This window comes from Hemitrygon akajei, chromosome 18 (assembly GCF_048418815.1).
Source record: "Hemitrygon akajei chromosome 18, sHemAka1.3, whole genome shotgun sequence".
Taxonomy (NCBI): Eukaryota; Metazoa; Chordata; class Chondrichthyes; order Myliobatiformes; family Dasyatidae; genus Hemitrygon; species Hemitrygon akajei.
The window spans coordinates 68,166,211-68,188,476 of NC_133141.1; positions in this window are offsets into that span (position 1 = coordinate 68,166,211).

Here is a 22,266-nt window from a genome sequence, read left to right on the forward strand (position 1 = left end):
TCCAGGTGTGCACTGTGTGTCTCTATGCTTTATGTACTGGTGTGCACTGTGTGTCTCTATTCTACATGTCCAGGTGTGTACTGTGTGTCTCTATTCTTTATGTCCTGGTGTGTACTGTATGTCTCTATACCACATGTCCAAGTGTGTACTGAGTGTCTCTATTCTTTATGTCCTGGTGTGTACAGTGTGTCTCTATTCTACATGTCCAGGTGTGTACTGTATGTCTGTACTCTACATGTCCAGGTGTGTACTGTGTGTCTCAATTCTTTATGTCCTGGTGTGTACTGTTTGACTCTATTCTACATGTCCAGGTGTGTACTGCGTGTGTCTATTCTACATGTCCAGGTGTGTACTGTGTATCTCTATTCTTCATGTCCAGGTGTGTACTGTGTGTCTCTATTCTACATGTCCAGGTGTGTACAGTGTGTCCCTATTCTACATGTCCAGGTGTGTACAGTGTGTGTCTATTCTACATGCCCAGGTGTGCACTGTGCGTCTCTATTCCACATGTCCAGGTGTGTACAGTGTGTCTCTATTCTATATGTCCAGGTGTGTACTGTGTATCTCTATTCTTCATGTCCAGGTATGCACAGTGTGTCTCTATTCCACATGTCCAGGTGTTTACAGTGTGTCTCTATTCTACACGTCCAGGTGTGTACAGTGTGTCTCTATTCTACATGTCCAGGTGTGTACAGTGTGTCTCTATGCGACATGTCCAGGTGTGTACTGTGTATCTCTATTCTTCATGTCCAGGTGTGTACAGTGTGTCTCTATTCTACATGTCCAATTGTGCACTGTGTGTCTCTATTCTACATGTCCAGGTGTGTACTGTGTGTCTATCTAGTACATGTCCAGGCGTGCACTGTGTGTCTCTATTCTACATGTCCAGGTGTGTACTGTGTGTCTCCATTCTACATGTCCAGGTGTGTACTGTGTGTCTCTATTCTTTATGTCCTGATGTGTACTGTATGTCTGTATTCTACATGTCCAGGTGTGTACTGTGTGTGTCTATTCTTTATGTCCTGGAGTGTACTGTTTGTCTCTATTCTACATGTCCAGGTGTGTATAGTATGTGTCTATTCTACATATCAAGGTGTGTACTGTGTGTCTCTATTCTTCATGTCCTGGTGTGCACTGTGTGTCTCTATTCTACATGTCCAGGTGTATACTGTGTGTCTCTATTCTTTATGTCCTGGTGTGTACTGTATGTCTCTATACCACATGTCCAAGTGTGTACTGAGTGTCTCTATTCTTTATGTCCTGGTGTGTACTGTGTGTCTCTATTCTACATGTCCAGGTGTGTACTGTATGTCTGTACTCTACATGTCCAGGTGTGTACTGTGTGTCTCAATTCTTTATGTCCTGGTGTGTACTGTTTGACTCTATTCTACATGTCCAGGTGTGTACTGCGTGTGTCTATTCTACATGTCCAGGTGTGTACTGTGTGTCTCTATTCTTCATGTCCAGGTGTGTACAGTGTGTCTCTATTCTACACGTCCAGGTGTGTACAGTGTGTCTCTATTCTACATGTCCAGGTGTGCACTGTGTGTCTCTATTCTACATGTCCAGGTGTGTACTGTGTGTCTCTCTACTACATGTCCAGGCGTGCACTGTGTGTCTCTATTCTACATGTCCAGGTGTGTACTGTGTGTCTCCATTCTACATGTCCAGGTGTGTACTGTGTGTCTCTATACTTTATGTCCTGGTGTGTACTGTATGTCTGTATTCTACATGTCCAGGTGTGTACTGTGTATCTCCATTCTACATGTCCAGGTGTGTACTGTGTGTCTCTATTCTTTATGTCCTGGTGTGTACTGTATGTCTGTATTCTACATGTCCAGGTGTGTACTGTGTGTGTCTATTCTTTATGTCCTGGAGTGTACTGTTTGTCTCTATTCTACATGTCCAGGTGTGTATAGTGTGTGTCTATTCTACATATCAAGGTGTGTACTGTGTGTCTCTATTCTTCATGTCCAGGTATGTACAGTGTGTCTCTATTCTACACGTCCAGGTGTGTACTGTGTGTCTCTTTTCTAAATGTCCAGGTGTGAACAGTGTGTGTCGATTCTTCATGTCCAGGTATGTATTGTGTGTCTCTATTCTTTATGTACTGGTGTGTACAGTGTGTCTCTATTCTTCATGTCCAGGTGTGCACTCTGTTTCTCTATTCTACATGTCCAGGTGTGCACTGTTTGTCTCTATTCCACATGTCCAGGTGTGTACTGGGTCTCTATTGCACATGTCCAGATGTGTACTATGTCTCTCTATTCTGCATGTCCTGGTGTGTACTGTGTGTCACTCCTCTACATGTCCAGTTGTGCACTGTGTGTCTGTGTTCTACATGTCCGGGTGTGTACTGTGTGTCTCTATTATTCATGTCCAGGTGTGCACTGTGTGTCTCCATTCTACATGTCCAGGTATGTACTGTGTATCTCTATTCTTCATGTCCAGGTGTGTACAGTGTGTCTCTATTCTACATGTCCAGGTGTGTACTGTGTGTCCCTATTCTACATGTCCAGGTGTGCACTGTGTGTCTCTATGCTTTATGTACTGGTGTGCACTGTGTGTCTCTATTCGACATGTCCAGGTGTGCACTGTGTGTCTCTATTCTTTATGTCCTGGTGTGCACTGTGTGTCTCTATTCTACATGTCCAGGTGTATACTGTGTGTCTCTATTCTTTATGTCCTGGTGTGTACTGTATGTCTCTATACCACATGTCCAAGTGTGTACTGAGTGTCTCTATTCTTTATGTCCTGGTGTGTACAGTGTGTCTCTATTCTACATGTCCAGGTGTGTACTGTATGTCTGTACTCTAAATGTCCAGGTGTGTACTGTGTGTCTCAATTCTTTATGTCCTGGTGTGTACTGTTTGACTCTATTCTACATGTCCAGGTGTGTACTGCGTGTGTCTATTCTACATGTCCAGGTGTGTACTGTGTATCTCTATTCTTCATGTCCAGGTGTGTACTGTGTGTCTCTATTCTACATGTCCAGGTGTGTACAGTGTGTCCCTATTCTACATGTCCAGGTGTGTACAGTGTGTGTCTATTCTACATGCCCAGGTGTGCACTGTGCGTCTCTATTCCACATGTCCAGGTGTGTACAGTGTGTCTCTATTCTATATGTCCAGGTGTGTACTGTGTATCTCTATTCTTCATGTCCAGGTATGCACAGTGTGTCTCTATTCCACATGTCCAGGTGTTTACAGTGTGTCTCTATTCTACACGTCCAGGTGTGTACAGTGTGTCTCTATTCTACATGTCCAGGTGTGTACAGTGTGTCTCTATGCGACATGTCCAGGTGTGTACTGTGTATCTCTATTCTTCATGTCCAGGTGTGTACAGTGTGTCTCTATTCTACATGTCCAATTGTGCACTGTGTGTCTCTATTCTACATGTCCAGGTGTGTACTGTGTGTCTATCTAGTACATGTCCAGGCGTGCACTGTGTGTCTCTATTCTACATGTCCAGGTGTGTACTGTGTGTCTCCATTCTACATGTCCAGGTGTGTACTGTGTGTCTCTATTCTTTATGTCCTGATGTGTACTGTATGTCTGTATTCTACATGTCCAGGTGTGTACTGTGTGTGTCTATTCTTTATGTCCTGGAGTGTACTGTTTGTCTCTATTCTACATGTCCAGGTGTGTATAGTATGTGTCTATTCTACATATCAAGGTGTGTACTGTGTGTCTCTATTCTTCATGTCCTGGTGTGCACTGTGTGTCTCTATTCTACATGTCCAGGTGTATACTGTGTGTCTCTATTCTTTATGTCCTGGTGTGTACTGTATGTCTCTATACCACATGTCCAAGTGTGTACTGAGTGTCTCTATTCTTTATGTCCTGGTGTGTACTGTGTGTCTCTATTCTACATGTCCAGGTGTGTACTGTATGTCTGTACTCTACATGTCCAGGTGTGTACTGTGTGTCTCAATTCTTTATGTCCTGGTGTGTACTGTTTGACTCTATTCTACATGTCCAGGTGTGTACTGCGTGTGTCTATTCTACATGTCCAGGTGTGTACTGTGTGTCTCTATTCTTCATGTCCAGGTGTGTACAGTGTGTCTCTATTCTACACGTCCAGGTGTGTACAGTGTGTCTCTATTCTACATGTCCAGGTGTGCACTGTGTGTCTCTATTCTACATGTCCAGGTGTGTACTGTGTGTCTCTCTACTACATGTCCAGGCGTGCACTGTGTGTCTCTATTCTACATGTCCAGGTGTGTACTGTGTGTCTCCATTCTACATGTCCAGGTGTGTACTGTGTGTCTCTATACTTTATGTCCTGGTGTGTACTGTATGTCTGTATTCTACATGTCCAGGTGTGTACTGTGTATCTCCATTCTACATGTCCAGGTGTGTACTGTGTGTCTCTATTCTTTATGTCCTGGTGTGTACTGTATGTCTGTATTCTACATGTCCAGGTGTGTACTGTGTGTGTCTATTCTTTATGTCCTGGAGTGTACTGTTTGTCTCTATTCTACATGTCCAGGTGTGTATAGTGTGTGTCTATTCTACATATCAAGGTGTGTACTGTGTGTCTCTATTCTTCATGTCCAGGTATGTACAGTGTGTCTCTATTCTACACGTCCAGGTGTGTACTGTGTGTCTCTTTTCTAAATGTCCAGGTGTGAACAGTGTGTGTCGATTCTTCATGTCCAGGTATGTATTGTGTGTCTCTATTCTTTATGTACTGGTGTGTACAGTGTGTCTCTATTCTTCATGTCCAGGTGTGCACTCTGTTTCTCTATTCTACATGTCCAGGTGTGCACTGTTTGTCTCTATTCCACATGTCCAGGTGTGTACTGGGTCTCTATTGCACATGTCCAGATGTGTACTATGTCTCTCTATTCTGCATGTCCTGGTGTGTACTGTGTGTCACTCCTCTACATGTCCAGTTGTGCACTGTGTGTCTGTGTTCTACATGTCCGGGTGTGTACTGTGTGTCTCTATTATTCATGTCCAGGTGTGCACTGTGTGTCTCCATTCTACATGTCCAGGTATGTACTGTGTATCTCTATTCTTCATGTCCAGGTGTGTACAGTGTGTCTCTATTCTACATGTCCAGGTGTGTACTGTGTGTCCCTATTCTACATGTCCAGGTGTGCACTGTGTGTCTCTATGCTTTATGTACTGGTGTGCACTGTGTGTCTCTATTCGACATGTCCAGGTGTGCACTGTGTGTCTCTATTCTTTATGTCCTGGTGTGCACTGTGTGTCTCTATTCTACATGTCCAGGTGTATACTGTGTGTCTCTATTCTTTATGTCCTGGTGTGTACTGTATGTCTCTATACCACATGTCCAAGTGTGTACTGAGTGTCTCTATTCTTTATGTCCTGGTGTGTACAGTGTGTCTCTATTCTACATGTCCAGGTGTGTACTGTATGTCTGTACTCTACATGTCCAGGTGTGTACTGTGTGTCTCAATTCTTTATGTCCTGGTGTGTACTGTTTGACTCTATTCTACATGTCCAGGTGTGTACTGCGTGTGTCTATTCTACATGTCCAGGTGTGTACTGTGTGTCTCTATTCTTCATGTCCAGGTGTGTACTGTGTGTCTCTATTCTACATGTCCAGGTGTGTACAGTGTGTCCCTATTCTACATGTCCAGGTGTGTACAGTGTGTGTCTATTCTACATGCCCAGGTGTGCACTGTGCGTCTCTATTCCACATGTCCAGGTGTGTACAGTGTGTCTCTATTCTATATGTCCAGGTGTGTACTGTGTATCTCTATTCTTCATGTCCAGGTATGCACAGTGTGTCTCTATTCCACATGTCCAGGTGTGTACAGTGTGTCTCTATTCTACACGTCCAGGTGTGTATAGTGTGTGTCTATTCTACATATCAAGGTGTGTACTGTGTGTCTCTATTCTTCATGTCCAGGTGTTTACAGTGTGTCTCTATTCTACACGTCCAGGTGTGTACTGTGTGTCTCTATTCTAAATGTCCAGGTGTGAACAGTGTGTGTCGATTCTTCATGTCCAGGTATGTATTGTGTGTCTCTATTCTTTATGTACTGGTGTGTACAGTGTGTCTCTATTCTTCATGTCCAGGTATGCACAGTGTGTCTCTATTCCACATGTCCAGGTGTGTACAGTGTGTCTCTATTCTACACGTACAGGTGTGTACAGTGTGTCTCTATTCTACATGTCCAGGTGTGTACAGTGTGTCTCTATGCGACATGTCCAGGTGTGTACTGTGTGTCTCTCTAGTACATGTCCAGGCGTGCACTGTGTGTCTCTATTCTACATGTCCAGGTGTGTACTGTGTGTCTCCATTCTACATGTCCAGGTGTGTACTGTGTGTCTCTATTCTTTATGTCCTGATGTGTACTGTATGTCTGTATTCTACATGTCCAGGTGTGTACTGTGTGTGTCTATTCTTTATGTCCTGGAGTGTACTGTTTGTCTCTATTCTACATGTCCAGGTGTGTATAGTGTGTGTCTATTCTACATATCAAGGTGTGTACTGTGTGTCTCTATTCTTCATGTCCAGGTATTTACAGTGTGTCTCTATTCTACACGTCCAGGTGTGTACTGTGTGTCTCTATTCTAAATGTCCAGGTGTGAACAGTGTGTGTCGATTCTTCATGTCCAGGTATGTATTGTGTGTCTCTATTCTTTATGTACTGGTGTGTACAGTGTGTCTCTATTCTTCATGTCCAGGTGTGCACTCTGTGTCTCTATTCTACATATCCAGGTGTGCACTGTTTGTCTCTATTCCACATGTCCAGGTGTGTACTGGGTCTCTATTGCACATGTCCAGATGTGTACTATGTCTCTCTATTCTGCATGTCCTGGTGTGTACTGTGTGTCACTCCTCTACATGTCCAGTTGTGCACTGTGTGTCTGTGTTCTACATGTCCGGGTGTGTACTGTGTGTCTCTATTCTTCATGTCCAGGTGTGCACTGTGTGTCTCCATTCTACATGTCCAGGTATGTACTGTGTATCTCTATTCTTCATGTCCAGGTATGTACTGTGTATCTCTATTCTTCATGTCCAGGTGTGTACTGTGTGTCCCTATTCTACATGTCCAGGTGTGCACTGAGTGTCTCTATGCTTTATGTACTGGTGTGCACTGTGTGTCTCCATTCTACATGTCCAGGTGTGTACTGTGTGTCTCTATACTTTATGTCCTGGTGTGTACTGTATGTCTGTATTCTACATGTCCAGGTGTGTACTGTGTATCTCCATTCTACATGTCCAGGTGTGTACTGTGTGTCTCTATTCTTTATGTCCTGGTGTGTACTGTATGTCTGTATTCTACATGTCCAGGTGTGTACTGTGTGCGTCTATTCTTTATGTCCTGGAGTGTACTGTTTGTCTCTATTCTACATGTCCAGGTGTGTATAGTGTGTGTCTATTCTACATATCAAGGTGTGTACTGTGTGTCTCTATTCTTCATGTCCAGGTATGTACAGTGTGTCTCTATTCTACACGTCCAGGTGTGTACTGTGTGTCTCTTTTCTAAATGTCCAGGTGTGAACAGTGTGTGTCGATTCTTCATGTCCAGGTATGTATTGTGTGTCTCTATTCTTTATGTACTGGTGTGTACAGTGTGTCTCTATTCTTCATGTCCAGGTGTGCACTCTGTTTCTCTATTCTACATGTCCAGGTGTGCACTGTTTGTCTCTATTCCACATGTCCAGGTGTGTACTGGGTCTCTATTGCACATGTCCAGATGTGTACTATGTCTCTCTATTCTGCATGTCCTGGTGTGTACTGTGTGTCACTCCTCTACATGTCCAGTTGTGCACTGTGTGTCTGTGTTCTACATGTCCGGGTGTGTACTGTGTGTCTCTATTATTCATGTCCAGGTGTGCACTGTGTGTCTCCATTCTACATGTCCAGGTATGTACTGTGTATCTCTATTCTTCATGTCCAGGTGTGTACAGTGTGTCTCTATTCTACATGTCCAGGTGTGTACTGTGTGTCCCTATTCTACATGTCCAGGTGTGCACTGTGTGTCTCTATGCTTTATGTACTGGTGTGCACTGTGTGTCTCTATTCGACATGTCCAGGTGTGCACTGTGTGTCTCTATTCTTTATGTCCTGGTGTGCACTGTGTGTCTCTATTCTACATGTCCAGGTGTATACTGTGTGTCTCTATTCTTTATGTCCTGGTGTGTACTGTATGTCTCTATACCACATGTCCAAGTGTGTACTGAGTGTCTCTATTCTTTATGTCCTGGTGTGTACAGTGTGTCTCTATTCTACATGTCCAGGTGTGTACTGTATGTCTGTACTCTACATGTCCAGGTGTGTACTGTGTGTCTCAATTCTTTATGTCCTGGTGTGTACTGTTTGACTCTATTCTACATGTCCAGGTGTGTACTGCGTGTGTCTATTCTACATGTCCAGGTGTGTACTGTGTGTCTCTATTCTTCATGTCCAGGTGTGTACTGTGTGTCTCTATTCTACATGTCCAGGTGTGTACAGTGTGTCCCTATTCTACATGTCCAGGTGTGTACAGTGTGTGTCTATTCTACATGCCCAGGTGTGCACTGTGCGTCTCTATTCCACATGTCCAGGTGTGTACAGTGTGTCTCTATTCTATATGTCCAGGTGTGTACTGTGTATCTCTATTCTTCATGTCCAGGTATGCACAGTGTGTCTCTATTCCACATGTCCAGGTGTGTACAGTGTGTCTCTATTCTACACGTCCAGGTGTGTATAGTGTGTGTCTATTCTACATATCAAGGTGTGTACTGTGTGTCTCTATTCTTCATGTCCAGGTGTTTACAGTGTGTCTCTATTCTACACGTCCAGGTGTGTACTGTGTGTCTCTATTCTAAATGTCCAGGTGTGAACAGTGTGTGTCGATTCTTCATGTCCAGGTATGTATTGTGTGTCTCTATTCTTTATGTACTGGTGTGTACAGTGTGTCTCTATTCTTCATGTCCAGGTATGCACAGTGTGTCTCTATTCCACATGTCCAGGTGTGTACAGTGTGTCTCTATTCTACACGTACAGGTGTGTACAGTGTGTCTCTATTCTACATGTCCAGGTGTGTACAGTGTGTCTCTATGCGACATGTCCAGGTGTGTACTGTGTATCTCTATTCTTCATGTCCAGGTGTGTACAGTGTGTCTGTATTCTACATGTCCAATTGTGCAGTGTGTGTCTCTATTCTACATGTCCAGGTGTGTACTGTGTGTCTCTCTAGTACATGTCCAGGCGTGCACTGTGTGTCTCTATTCTACATGTCCAGGTGTGTACTGTGTGTCTCCATTCTACATGTCCAGGTGTGTACTGTGTGTCTCTATTCTTTATGTCCTGATGTGTACTGTATGTCTGTATTCTACATGTCCAGGTGTGTACTGTGTGTGTCTATTCTTTATGTCCTGGAGTGTACTGTTTGTCTCTATTCTACATGTCCAGGTGTGTATAGTGTGTGTCTATTCTACATATCAAGGTGTGTACTGTGTGTCTCTATTCTTCATGTCCAGGTATTTACAGTGTGTCTCTATTCTACACGTCCAGGTGTGTACTGTGTGTCTCTATTCTAAATGTCCAGGTGTGAACAGTGTGTGTCGATTCTTCATGTCCAGGTATGTATTGTGTGTCTCTATTCTTTATGTACTGGTGTGTACAGTGTGTCTCTATTCTTCATGTCCAGGTGTGCACTCTGTGTCTCTATTCTACATATCCAGGTGTGCACTGTTTGTCTCTATTCCACATGTCCAGGTGTGTACTGGGTCTCTATTGCACATGTCCAGATGTGTACTATGTCTCTCTATTCTGCATGTCCTGGTGTGTACTGTGTGTCACTCCTCTACATGTCCAGTTGTGCACTGTGTGTCTGTGTTCTACATGTCCGGGTGTGTACTGTGTGTCTCTATTCTTCATGTCCAGGTGTGCACTGTGTGTCTCCATTCTACATGTCCAGGTATGTACTGTGTATCTCTATTCTTCATGTCCAGGTATGTACTGTGTATCTCTATTCTTCATGTCCAGGTGTGTACTGTGTGTCCCTATTCTACATGTCCAGGTGTGCACTGAGTGTCTCTATGCTTTATGTACTGGTGTGCACTGTGTGTCTCTATTCGACATGTCCAGGTGTGCACTGTGTGTCTCTATTCTTTATGTCCTGGTGTGCACTGTGTGTCTCTATTCTACATGTCCAGGTGTATACTGTGTGTCTCTATTCTTTATGTCCTGGTGTGTACTGTATGTCTCTATACCACATGTCCAAGTGTGTACTGAGTGTCTCTATTCTTTATGTCCTGGTGTGTACAGTGTGTCTCTATTCTACATGTCCAGGTGTGTACTGTATGTCTGTACTCTACATGTCCAGGTGTGTACTGTGTGTCTCAATTCTTTATGTCCTGGTGTGTACTGTTTGACTCTATTCTTCATGTCCAGGTGTGTACAGTGTGTCTCTATTCTACACGTCCAGGTGTGTACAGTGTGTCTCTATTCTACATGTCCAGGTGTGCACTGTGTGTCTCTATTCTACATGTCCAGGTGTGTACTGTGTGTCTCTCTACTACATGTCCAGGCGTGCACTGTGTGTCTCTATTCTACATGTCCAGGTGTGTACTGTGTGTCTCCATTCTACATGTCCAGGTGTGTACTGTGTGTCTCTATTCTTTATGTCCTGGTGTGTACTGTATGTCTGTATTCAACATGTCCAGGTGTGTACTGTGTGTTTCTATTCTTTATGTCCTGGTGTGTACTGTTTGACTCTATTCTACATGTCCAGGTGTGTACTGCGTGTGTCTATTCTACATGTCCAGGTGTGTACTGTGTGTCTCTATTCTTCATGTCCAGGTGTGTACAGTGTGTCTCTATTCTACACGTCCAGGTGTGTACAGTGTGTCTCTATTCTACATGTCCAGGTGTGCACTGTGTGTCTCTATTCTACATGTCCAGGTGTGTACTGTGTGTCTCTCTACTACATGTCCAGGCGTGCACTGTGTGTCTCTATTCTACATGTCCAGGTGTGTACTGTGTGTCTCTATTCTTTATGTCCTGGAGTGTACTGTTTGTCTCTATTCTACATGTCCAGGTGTGTATAGTGTGTGTCTATTCTACATATCAAGGTGTGTACTGTGTGTCTCTATTCTTCATGTCCTGGTGTGCACTGTGTGTCTCTATTCTACATGTCCAGGTGTATACTGTGTGTCTCTATTCTTTATGTCCTGGTGTGTACTGTATGTCTCTATACCACATGTCCAAGTGTGTACTGAGTGTCTCTATTCTTTATGTCCTGGTGTGTACAGTGTGTCTCTATTCTACATGTCCAAGTGTGTACTGTATGTCTGTACTCTACATGTCCAGGTGTGTACTGTGTGTCTCAATTCTTTATGTCCTGGTGTGTACTGTTTGACTCTATTCTACATGTCCAGGTGTGTACTGCGTGTGTCTATTCTACATGTCCAGGTGTGTACTGTGTGTCTCTATTCTTCATGTCCAGGTGTGTACAGTGTGTCTCTATTCTACACGTCCAGGTGTGTACAGTGTGTCTCTATTCTACATGTCCAGGTGTGCACTGTGTGTCTCTATTCTACATGTCCAGGTGTGTACTGTGTGTCTCTCTACTACATGTCCAGGCGTGCACTGTGTGTCTCTATTCTACATGTCCAAGTGTGTACTGTGTGTCTCCATTCTACATGTCCAGGTGTGTACAGTGTGTGTCTATTCTACATGCCCAGGTGTGCACTGTGCGTCTCTATTCCACATGTCCAGGTGTGTACAGTGTGTCTCTATTCTATATGTCCAGGTGTGTACTGTGTATCTCTATTCTTCATGTCCAGGTATGCACAGTGTGTCTCTATTCCACATGTCCAGGTGTGTACAGTGTGTCTCTATTCTACACCTCCAGGTGTGTACAGTGTGTCTCTATTCTACATGTCCAGGTGTGTACAGTGTGTCTCTATGCGACATGTCCAGGTGTGTACTGTGTATCTCTATTCTTCATGTCCAGGTGTGTACAGTGTGTCTGTATTCTACATGTCCAATTGTGCACTGTGTGTCTCTATTCTACATGTCCAGGTGTGTACTGTGTGTCTCTCTAGTACATGTCCAGGCGTGCACTGTGTGTCTCTATTCTACATGTCCAGGTGTGTACTGTGTTCTCCATTCTACATGTCCAGGTGTGTACTGTGTGTCTCTATTCTTTATGTCCTGATGTGTACTGTATGTCTGTATTCTACATGTCCAGGTGTGTACTGTGTGTGTCTATTCTTTATGTCCTGGAGTGTACTGTTTGTCTCTATTCTACATGTCCAGGTGTGTATAGTGTGTGTCTATTCTACATATCAAGGTGTGTACTGTGTGTCTCTATTCTTCATGTCCAGGTATTTACAGTGTGTCTCTATTCTACACGTCCAGGTGTGTACTGTGTGTCTCTATTCTAAATGTCCAGGTGTGAACAGTGTGTGTCGATTCTTCATGTCCAGGTATGTATTGTGTGTCTCTATTCTTTATGTACTGGTGTGTACAGTGTGTCTCTATTCTTCATGTCCAGGTATGCACAGTGTGTCTCTATTCCACATGTCCAGGTGTGTACAGTGTGTCTCTATTCTACACGTCCAGGTGTGTACAGTGTGTCTCTATTCTACATGTCCAGGTGTGTACAGTGTGTCTCTATGCGACATGTCCAGGTGTGTACTGTGTATCTCTATTCTTCATGTCCAGGTGTGTACAGTGTGTCTGTATTCTACATGTCCAATTGTGCACTGTGTGTCTCTATTCTACATGTCCAGGTGTGTACTGTGTGTCTCTCTAGTACATGTCCAGGCGTGCACTGTGTGTCTCTATTCTACATGTCCAGGTTGGTACTGTGTTCTCCATTCTACATGTCCAGGTGTGTACTGTGTGTCTCTATTCTTTATGTCCTGATGTGTACTGTATGTCTGTATTCTACATGTCCAGGTGTGTACTGTGTGTGTCTATTCTTTATGTCCTGGAGTGTACTGTTTGTCTCTATTCTACATGTCCAGGTGTGTATAGTGTGTGTCTATTCTACATATCAAGGTGTGTACTGTGTGTCTCTATTCTTCATGTCCAGGTATTTACAGTGTGTCTCTATTCTACACGTCCAGGTGTGTACTGTGTGTCTCTATTCTAAATGTCCAGGTGTGAACAGTGTGTGTCGATTCTTCATGTCCAGGTATGTATTGTGTGTCTCTATTCTTTATGTACTGGTGTGTACAGTGTGTCTCTATTCTTCATGTCCAGGTGTGCACTCTGTGTCTCTATTCTACATGTCCAGGTGTGCACTGTTTGTCTCTATTCCACATGTCCAGGTGTGTACTGGGTCTCTATTGCACATGTCCAGATGTGTACTATGTCTCTCTATTCTGTATGTCCTGGTGTGTACTGTGTGTCACTCCTCTACATGTCCAGTTGTGCACTGTGTGTCTGTGTTCTACATGTCCGGGTGTGTACTGTGTGTCTCTATTCTTCATGTCCAGGTGTGCACTGTGTGTCTCCATTCTACATGTCCAGGTATGTACTGTGTATCTCTATTCTTCATGTCCAGGTATGTACTGTGTATCTCTATTCTTCATGTCCAGGTGTGTACTGTGTGTCCCTATTCTACATGTCCAGGTGTGCACTGAGTGTCTCTATGCTTTATGTACTGGTGTGCACTGTGTGTCTCTAATCGACATGTCCAGGTGTGCACTGTGTGTCTCTATTCTTTATGTCCTGGTGTGCACTGTGTGTCTCTATTCTACATGTCCAGGTGTATACTGTGTGTCTCTATTCTTTATGTCCTGGTGTGTACTGTATGTCTCTATACCACATGTCCAAGTGTGTACTGAGTGTCTCTATTCTTTATGTCCTGGTGTGTACAGTGTGTCTCTATTCTACATGTCCAGGTGTGTACTGTATGTCTGTACTCTACATGTCCAGGTGTGTACTGTGTGTCTCAATTCTTTATGTTCTGGTGTGTACTGTTTGACTCTATTCTACAAGTCCAGGTGTGTACTGCGTGTGTCTATTCTACATGTCCAGGTGTGTACTGTGTGTCTCTATTCTTCATGTTCAGGTGTGTACAGTGTGTCTCTATTCTACACGTCCAGGTGTGTACAGTGTGTCTCTATTCTACATGTCCAGGTGTGCACTGTGTGTCTCTATTCTACATGTCCAGGTGTGTACTGTGTGTCTCTCTACTACATGTCCAGGCGTGCACTGTGTGTCTCTATTCTACATGTCCAGGTGTGTACTGTGTGTCTCCATTCTACATGTCCAGGTGTGTACTGTGTGTCTCTATTCTTTATGTCCTGGTGTGTACTGTATGTCTGTATTCAACATGTCCAGGTGTGTACTGTGTGTGTCTATTCTTTATGTCCTGGAGTGTACTGTTTGTCTCTATTCTACATGTCCAGGTGTGTATAGTGTGTGTCTATTCTACATATCAAGGTGTGTACTGTGTGTCTCTATTCTTCATGTCCAGGTATGTACAGTGTGTCTCTATTCTACACGTCCAGGTGTGTACTGTGTGTCTCTATTCTAAATGTCCAGGTGTGAACAGTGTGTTTCGATTCTTCATGTCCAGGTATGTATTGTGTGTCTCTATTCTTTATGTACTGGTGTGTACAGTGTGTCTCTATTCTTCATGTCCAGGTGTGCACTCTGTGTCTCTATTCTACATGTCCAGGTGTGCACTGTTTGTCTCTATTCCACATGTCCAGGTGTGTACTGGGTCTCTATTGCACATGTCCAGATGTGTACTATGTCTCTCTATTCTGCATGTCCTGGTGTGTACTGTGTGTCACTCCTCTACATGTCCAGTTGTGCACTGTGTGTGTCTGTGTTCTACATGTCCGGGTGTGTACTGTGTGTCTCTATTCTTCATGTCCAGGTGTGCACTGTGTGTCTCCATTCTACATGTCCAGGTATGTACTGTGTATCTCTATTCTTCATGTCCAGGTGTGTACAGTGTGTCTCTATTCTACATGTCCAGGTGTGTACTGTGTGTCCCTATTCTACAGGTCCAGGTGTGCACTGTGTGTCTCTATGCTTTATGTACTGGTGTGCACTGTGTGTCTCTAATCGACATGTCCAGGTGTGCACTGTGTGTCTCTATTCTTTATGTCCTGGAGTGCACTGTGTGTCTCTATTCTACATGTCCAGGTGTATACTGTGTGTCTCTATTCTTTATGTCCTGGTGTGTACTGTATGTCTCTATACCACATGTCCAAGTGTGTACTGAGTGTCTCTATTCTTTATGTCCTGGTGTGTACAGTGTGTCTCTTTTCTACATGTCCAGGTGTGTACTGTATGTCTGTACTCTACATGTCCAGGTGTGTACTGTGTGTCTCAATTCTTTATGTCCTGGTGTGTACTGTTTGACTCTATTCTACATGTCCAGGTGTGTACAGCGTGTGTCTATTCTACATGTCCAGGTGTGTACTGTGTGTCTCTATTCTTCATGTCCAGGTGTGTACAGTGTGTCTCTATTCTACACGTCCAGGTGTGTACAGTGTGTCTCTATTCTACATGTCCAGGTGTGCACTGTGTGTCTCTATTCTACATGTCCAGGTGTGTACTGTGTGTCTCTCTACTACATGTCCAGGCGTGCACTGTGTGTCTCTATTCTACATGTCCAGGTGTGTATAGTGTGTGTCTATTCTACATATCAAGGTGTGTACTGTGTGTCTCTATTCTTCATGTCCAGGTATTTACAGTGTGTCTCTATTCTACACGTCCAGGTGTGTACTGTGTGTCTCTATTCTAAATGTCCAGGTGTGAACAGTGTGTGTCGATTCTTCATGTCCAGGTATGTATTGTGTGTCTCTATTCTTTATGTACTGGTGTGTACAGTGTGTCTCTATTCTTCATGTCCAGGTGTGCACTCTGTGTCTCTATTCTACATGTCCAGGTGTGCACTGTTTGTCTCTATTCCACATGTCCAGGTGTGTACTGGGTCTCTATTGCACATGTCCAGATGTGTACTATGTCTCTCTATTCTGTATGTCCTGGTGTGTACTGTGTGTCACTCCTCTACATGTCCAGTTGTGCACTGTGTGTCTGTGTTCTACATGTCCGGGTGTGTACTGTGTGTCTCTATTCTTCATGTCCAGGTGTGCACTGTGTGTCTCCATTCTACATGTCCAGGTATGTACTGTGTATCTCTATTCTTCATGTCCAGGTATGTACTGTGTATCTCTATTCTTCATGTCCAGGTGTGTACTGTGTGTCCCTATTCTACATGTCCAGGTGTGCACTGAGTGTCTCTATGCTTTATGTACTGGTGTGCACTGTGTGTCTCTAATCGACATGTCCAGGTGTGCACTGTGTGTCTCTATTCTTTATGTCCTGGTGTGCACTGTGTGTCTCTATTCTACATGTCCAGGTGTATACTGTGTGTCTCTATTCTTTATGTCCTGGTGTGTACTGTATGTCTCTATACCACATGTCCAAGTGTGTACTGAGTGTCTCTATTCTTTATGTCCTGGTGTGTACAGTGTGTCTCTATTCTACATGTCCAGGTGTGTACTGTATGTCTGTACTCTACATGTCCAGGTGTGTACTGTGTGTCTCAATTCTTTATGTTCTGGTGTGTACTGTTTGACTCTATTCTACAAGTCCAGGTGTGTACTGCGTGTGTCTATTCTACATGTCCAGGTGTGTACTGTGTGTCTCTATTCTTCATGTTCAGGTGTGTACAGTGTGTCTCTATTCTACACGTCCAGGTGTGTACAGTGTGTCTCTATTCTACATGTCCAGGTGTGCACTGTGTGTCTCTATTCTACATGTCCAGGTGTGTACTGTGTGTCTCTCTACTACATGTCCAGGCGTGCACTGTGTGTCTCTATTCTACATGTCCAGGTGTGTACTGTGTGTCTCCATTCTACATGTCCAGGTGTGTACTGTGTGTCTCTATTCTTTATGTCCTGGTGTGTACTGTATGTCTGTATTCAACATGTCCAGGTGTGTACTGTGTGTGTCTATTCTTTATGTCCTGGAGTGTACTGTTTGTCTCTATTCTACATGTCCAGGTGTGTATAGTGTGTGTCTATTCTACATATCAAGGTGTGTACTGTGTGTCTCTATTCTTCATGTCCAGGTATGTACAGTGTGTCTCTATTCTACACGTCCAGGTGTGTACTGTGTGTCTCTATTCTAAATGTCCAGGTGTGAACAGTGTGTTTCGATTCTTCATGTCCAGGTATGTATTGTGTGTCTCTATTCTTTATGTACTGGTGTGTACAGTGTGTCTCTATTCTTCATGTCCAGGTGTGCACTCTGTGTCTCTATTCTACATGTCCAGGTGTGCACTGTTTGTCTCTATTCCACATGTCCAGGTGTGTACTGGGTCTCTATTGCACATGTCCAGATGTGTACTATGTCTCTCTATTCTGCATGTCCTGGTGTGTACTGTGTGTCACTCCTCTACATGTCCAGTTGTGCACTGTGTGTGTCTGTGTTCTACATGTCCGGGTGTGTACTGTGTGTCTCTATTCTTCATGTCCAGGTGTGCACTGTGTGTCTCCATTCTACATGTCCAGGTATGTACTGTGTATCTCTATTCTTCATGTCCAGGTGTGTACAGTGTGTCTCTATTCTACATGTCCAGGTGTGTACTGTGTGTCCCTATTCTACAGGTCCAGGTGTGCACTGTGTGTCTCTATGCTTTATGTACTGGTGTGCACTGTGTGTCTCTAATCGACATGTCCAGGTGTGCACTGTGTGTCTCTATTCTTTATGTCCTGGAGTGCACTGTGTGTCTCTATTCTACATGTCCAGGTGTATACTGTGTGTCTCTATTCTTTATGTCCTGGTGTGTACTGTATGTCTCTATACCACATGTCCAAGTGTGTACTGAGTGTCTCTATTCTTTATGTCCTGGTGTGTACAGTGTGTCTCTTTTCTACATGTCCAGGTGTGTACTGTATGTCTGTACTCTACATGTCCAGGTGTGTACTGTGTGTCTCAATTCTTTATGTCCTGGTGTGTACTGTTTGACTCTATTCTACATGTCCAGGTGTGTACAGCGTGTGTCTATTCTACATGTCCAGGTGTGTACTGTGTGTCTCTATTCTTCATGTCCAGGTGTGTACAGTGTGTCTCTATTCTACACGTCCAGGTGTGTACAGTGTGTCTCTATTCTACATGTCCAGGTGTGCACTGTGTGTCTCTATTCTACATGTCCAGGTGTGTACTGTGTGTCTCTCTACTACATGTCCAGGCGTGCACTGTGTGTCTCTATTCTACATGTCCAGGTGTGTACTGTGTGTCTCTATTCTTTATGTCATGGTGTGTACTGTATGTCTGTATTCTACATGTCCAGGTGTGTACTGTGTGTGTCTATTCTTTATGTCCTGGAGTGTACTGTTTGTCTCTATTCTACATGTCCAGGTGTGTATAGTGTGTGTCTATTCTACATATCAAGGTGTGTACTGTGCGTCTCTATTCTTCATGTCCTGGTGTGCACTGTGTGTCTCTATTCTACATGTCCAGGTGTATACTGTGTGTCTCTATTCTTTATGTCCTGGTGTGTACTGTATGTCTGTATTCTACATGTCCAGGTGTGTACTGTGTGTCTCCATTCTACATGTCCAGGTGTGTACTGTGTGTCTCTATTCTTTATGTCCTGGTGTGTACTGTATGTCTGTATTCTACATGTCCAGTTGTGTACTGTGTGTGTCTATTCTTTATGTCCTGGAGTGTACTGTTTGTCTCTATTCTACATGTCCAGGTGTGTATAGTGTGTGTCTATTCTACATATCAAGGTGTGTACTGTGTGTCTCTATTCTTCATGTACAGGTATGTACAGTGTGTCTCTATTCTACACGTCCAGGTGTGTACTGTGTGTCTCTTTTCTAAATGTCCAGGTGTGAACAGTGTGTGTCGATTCTTCATGTCCAGGTATGTATTGTGTGTCTCTATTCTTTATGTACTGGTGTGTACAGTGTGTCTCTATTCTTCATGTCCAGGTGTGCACTCTGTTTCTCTATTCTACATGTCCAGGTGTGCACTGTTTGTCTCTATTCCACATGTCCAGGTGTGTACTGGGTCTCTATTGCACATGTCCAGATGTGTACTATGTCTCTCTATTCTACATGTCCGGGTGTGTACTGTGTGTCTCTATTCTACATGTCCAGGTGTATACTGTGTGTCTCTATTCTTTATGTCCTGGTGTGTACTGTATGTCTCTATACCACATGTCCAAGTGTGTACTGAGTGTCTCTATTCTTTATGTCCTGGTGTGTACAGTGTGTCTCTATTCTACATGTCCAGGTGTGTACTGTATGTCTGTACTCTACATGTCCAGGTGTGTACTGTGTGTCTCAATTCTTTATGTCCTGGTGTGTACTGTTTGACTCTATTCTACATGTCCAGGTGTGTACAGCGTGTGTCTATTCTACATGTCCAGGTGTGTACTGTGTGTCTCTATTCTTCATGTCCAGGTGTGTACAGTGTGTCTCTATTCTACACGTCCAGGTGTGTACAGTGTGTCTCTATTCTACATGTCCAGGTGTGCACTGTGTGTCTCTATTCTACATGTCCAGGTGTGTACTGTGTGTCTCTCTACTACATGTCCAGGCGTGCACTGTGTGTCTCTATTCTACATGTCCAGGTGTGTACTGTGTGTCTCCATTCTACATGTCCAGGTGTGTACTGTGTGTCTCTATTCTTTATGTCCTGGTGTGTACTGTATGTCTGTATTCAACATGTCCAGGTGTGTACTGTGTGTGTCTATTCTTTATGTCCTGGAGTGTACTGTTTGTCTCTATTCTTCATGTCCAGGTATGTACAGTGTGTCTCTATTCTACACGTCCAGGTGTGTACTGTGTGTCTCTATTCTAAATGTCCTGGTGTGAACAGTGTGTTTCGATTCTTCATGTCCAGGTATGTATTGTGTGTCTCTATTCTTTATGTACTGGTGTGTACAGTGTGTCTCTATTCTTCATGTCCAGGTGTGCACTCTGTGTCTCTATTCCACATGTCCAGGTGTGTACTGGGTCTCTATTGCACATGTCCAGATGTGTACTATGTCTCTCTATTCTGCATGTCCTGGTGTGTACTGTGTGTCACTCCTCTACATGTCCAGTTGTGCACTGTGTGTCTGTGTTCTACATGTCCGGGTGTGTACTGTGTGTCTCTATTCTTCATGTCCAGGTGTGCACTGTGTGTCTTCATTCTACATGTCCAGGTATGTACTGTGTATCTCTATTCTTCATGTCCAGGTGTGTACAGTGTGTCTCTATTCTACATGTCCAGGTGTGTACTGTGTGTCCCTATTCTACATGTCCAGGTGTGCACTGTGTGTCTGTATGCTTTATGTACTGGTGTGCACTGTGTGTCTCTAATCGACATGTCCAGGTGTGCACTGTGTGTCTCTATTCTTTATGTCCTGGAGTGCACTGTGTGTCTCTATTCTACATGTCCAGGTGTATACTGTGTGTCTCTATTCTTTATGTCCTGGTGTGTACTGTATGTCTCTATACCACATGTCCAAGTGTGTACTGAGTGTCTCTATTCTTTATGTCCTGGTGTGTACAGTGTGTCTCTTTTCTACATGTCCAGGTGTGTACTGTATGTCTGTACTCTACATGTCCAGGTGTGTACTGTGTGTCTCAATTCTTTATGTCCTGGTGTGTACTGTTTGACTCTATTCTACATGTCCAGGTGTGTACTGCGTGTGTCTATTCTACATGTCCAGGTGTGTACAGTGTGTCTCTATTCTACACGTCCAGGTGTGTACAGTGTGTCTCTATTCTACATGTCCAGGTGTGCACTGTGTGTCTCTATTCTACATGTCCAGGTGTGTACTGTGTGTCTCTCTACTACATGTCCAGGCGTGCACTGTGTGTCTCTATTCTACATGTCCAGGTGTGTACTGTGTGTCTCTATTCTTTATGTCCTGGTGTGTACTGTATGTCTGTATTCTACATGTCCAGGTGTGTATAGTGTGTGTCTATTCTACATATCAAGGTGTGTACTGTGTGTCTCTATTCTTCATGTCCTGGTGTGCACTGTGTGTCTCTATTCTACATGTCCAGGTGTATACTGTGTGTCTCTATTCTTTATGTCCTGGTGTGTACTGTATGTCTCTATACCACATGTCCAAGTGTGTACTGAGTGTCTCTATTCTTTATGTCCTGGTGTGTACAGTGTGTCTCTATTCTACATGTCCAAGTGTGTACTGTATGTCTGTACTCTACATGTCCAGGTGTGTACTGTGTGTCTCAATTCTTTATGTCCTGGTGTGTACTGTTTGACTCTATTCTACATGTCCAGGTGTGTACTGCGTGTGTCTATTCTACATGTCCAGGTGTGTACTGTGTGTCTCTATTCTTCATGTCCAGGTGTGTACAGTGTGTCTCTATTCTACACGTCCAGGTGTGTACAGTGTGTCTCTATTCTACATGTCCAGGTGTGCACTGTGTGTCTCTATTCTACATGTCCAGGTGTGTACTGTGTGTCTCTCTACTACATGTCCAGGCGTGCACTGTGTGTCTCTATTCTACATGTCCAAGTGTGTACTGTGTGTCTCCATTCTACATGTCCAGGTGTGTACAGTGTGTGTCTATTCTACATGCCCAGGTGTGCACTGTGCGTCTCTATTCCACATGTCCAGGTGTGTACAGTGTGTCTCTATTCTACATGTCCAGGTGTGTACTGTGTGTCCCTATTCTACATGTCCAGGTGTGCACTGTGTGTCTGTATGCTTTATGTACTGGTGTGCACTGTGTGTCTCTAATCGACATGTCCAGGTGTGCACTGTGTGTCTCTATTCTTTATGTCCTGGAGTGCACTGTGTGTCTCTATTCTACATGTCCAGGTGTATACTGTGTGTCTCTATTCTTTATGTCCTGGTGTGTACTGTATGTCTCTATACCACATGTCCAAGTGTGTACTGAGTGTCTCTATTCTTTATGTCCTGGTGTGTACAGTGTGTCTCTTTTCTACATGTCCAGGTGTGTACTGTATGTCTGTACTCTACATGTCCAGGTGTGTACTGTGTGTCTCAATTCTTTATGTCCTGGTGTGTACTGTTTGACTCTATTCTACATGTCCAGGTGTGTACTGCGTGTGTCTATTCTACATGTCCAGGTGTGTACAGTGTGTCTCTATTCTACACGTCCAGGTGTGTACAGTGTGTCTCTATTCTACATGTCCAGGTGTGCACTGTGTGTCTCTATTCTACATGTCCAGGTGTGTACTGTGTGTCTCTCTACTACATGTCCAGGCGTGCACTGTGTGTCTCTATTCTACATGTCCAGGTGTGTACTGTGTGTCTCTATTCTTTATGTCCTGGTGTGTACTGTATGTCTGTATTCTACATGTCCAGGTGTGTATAGT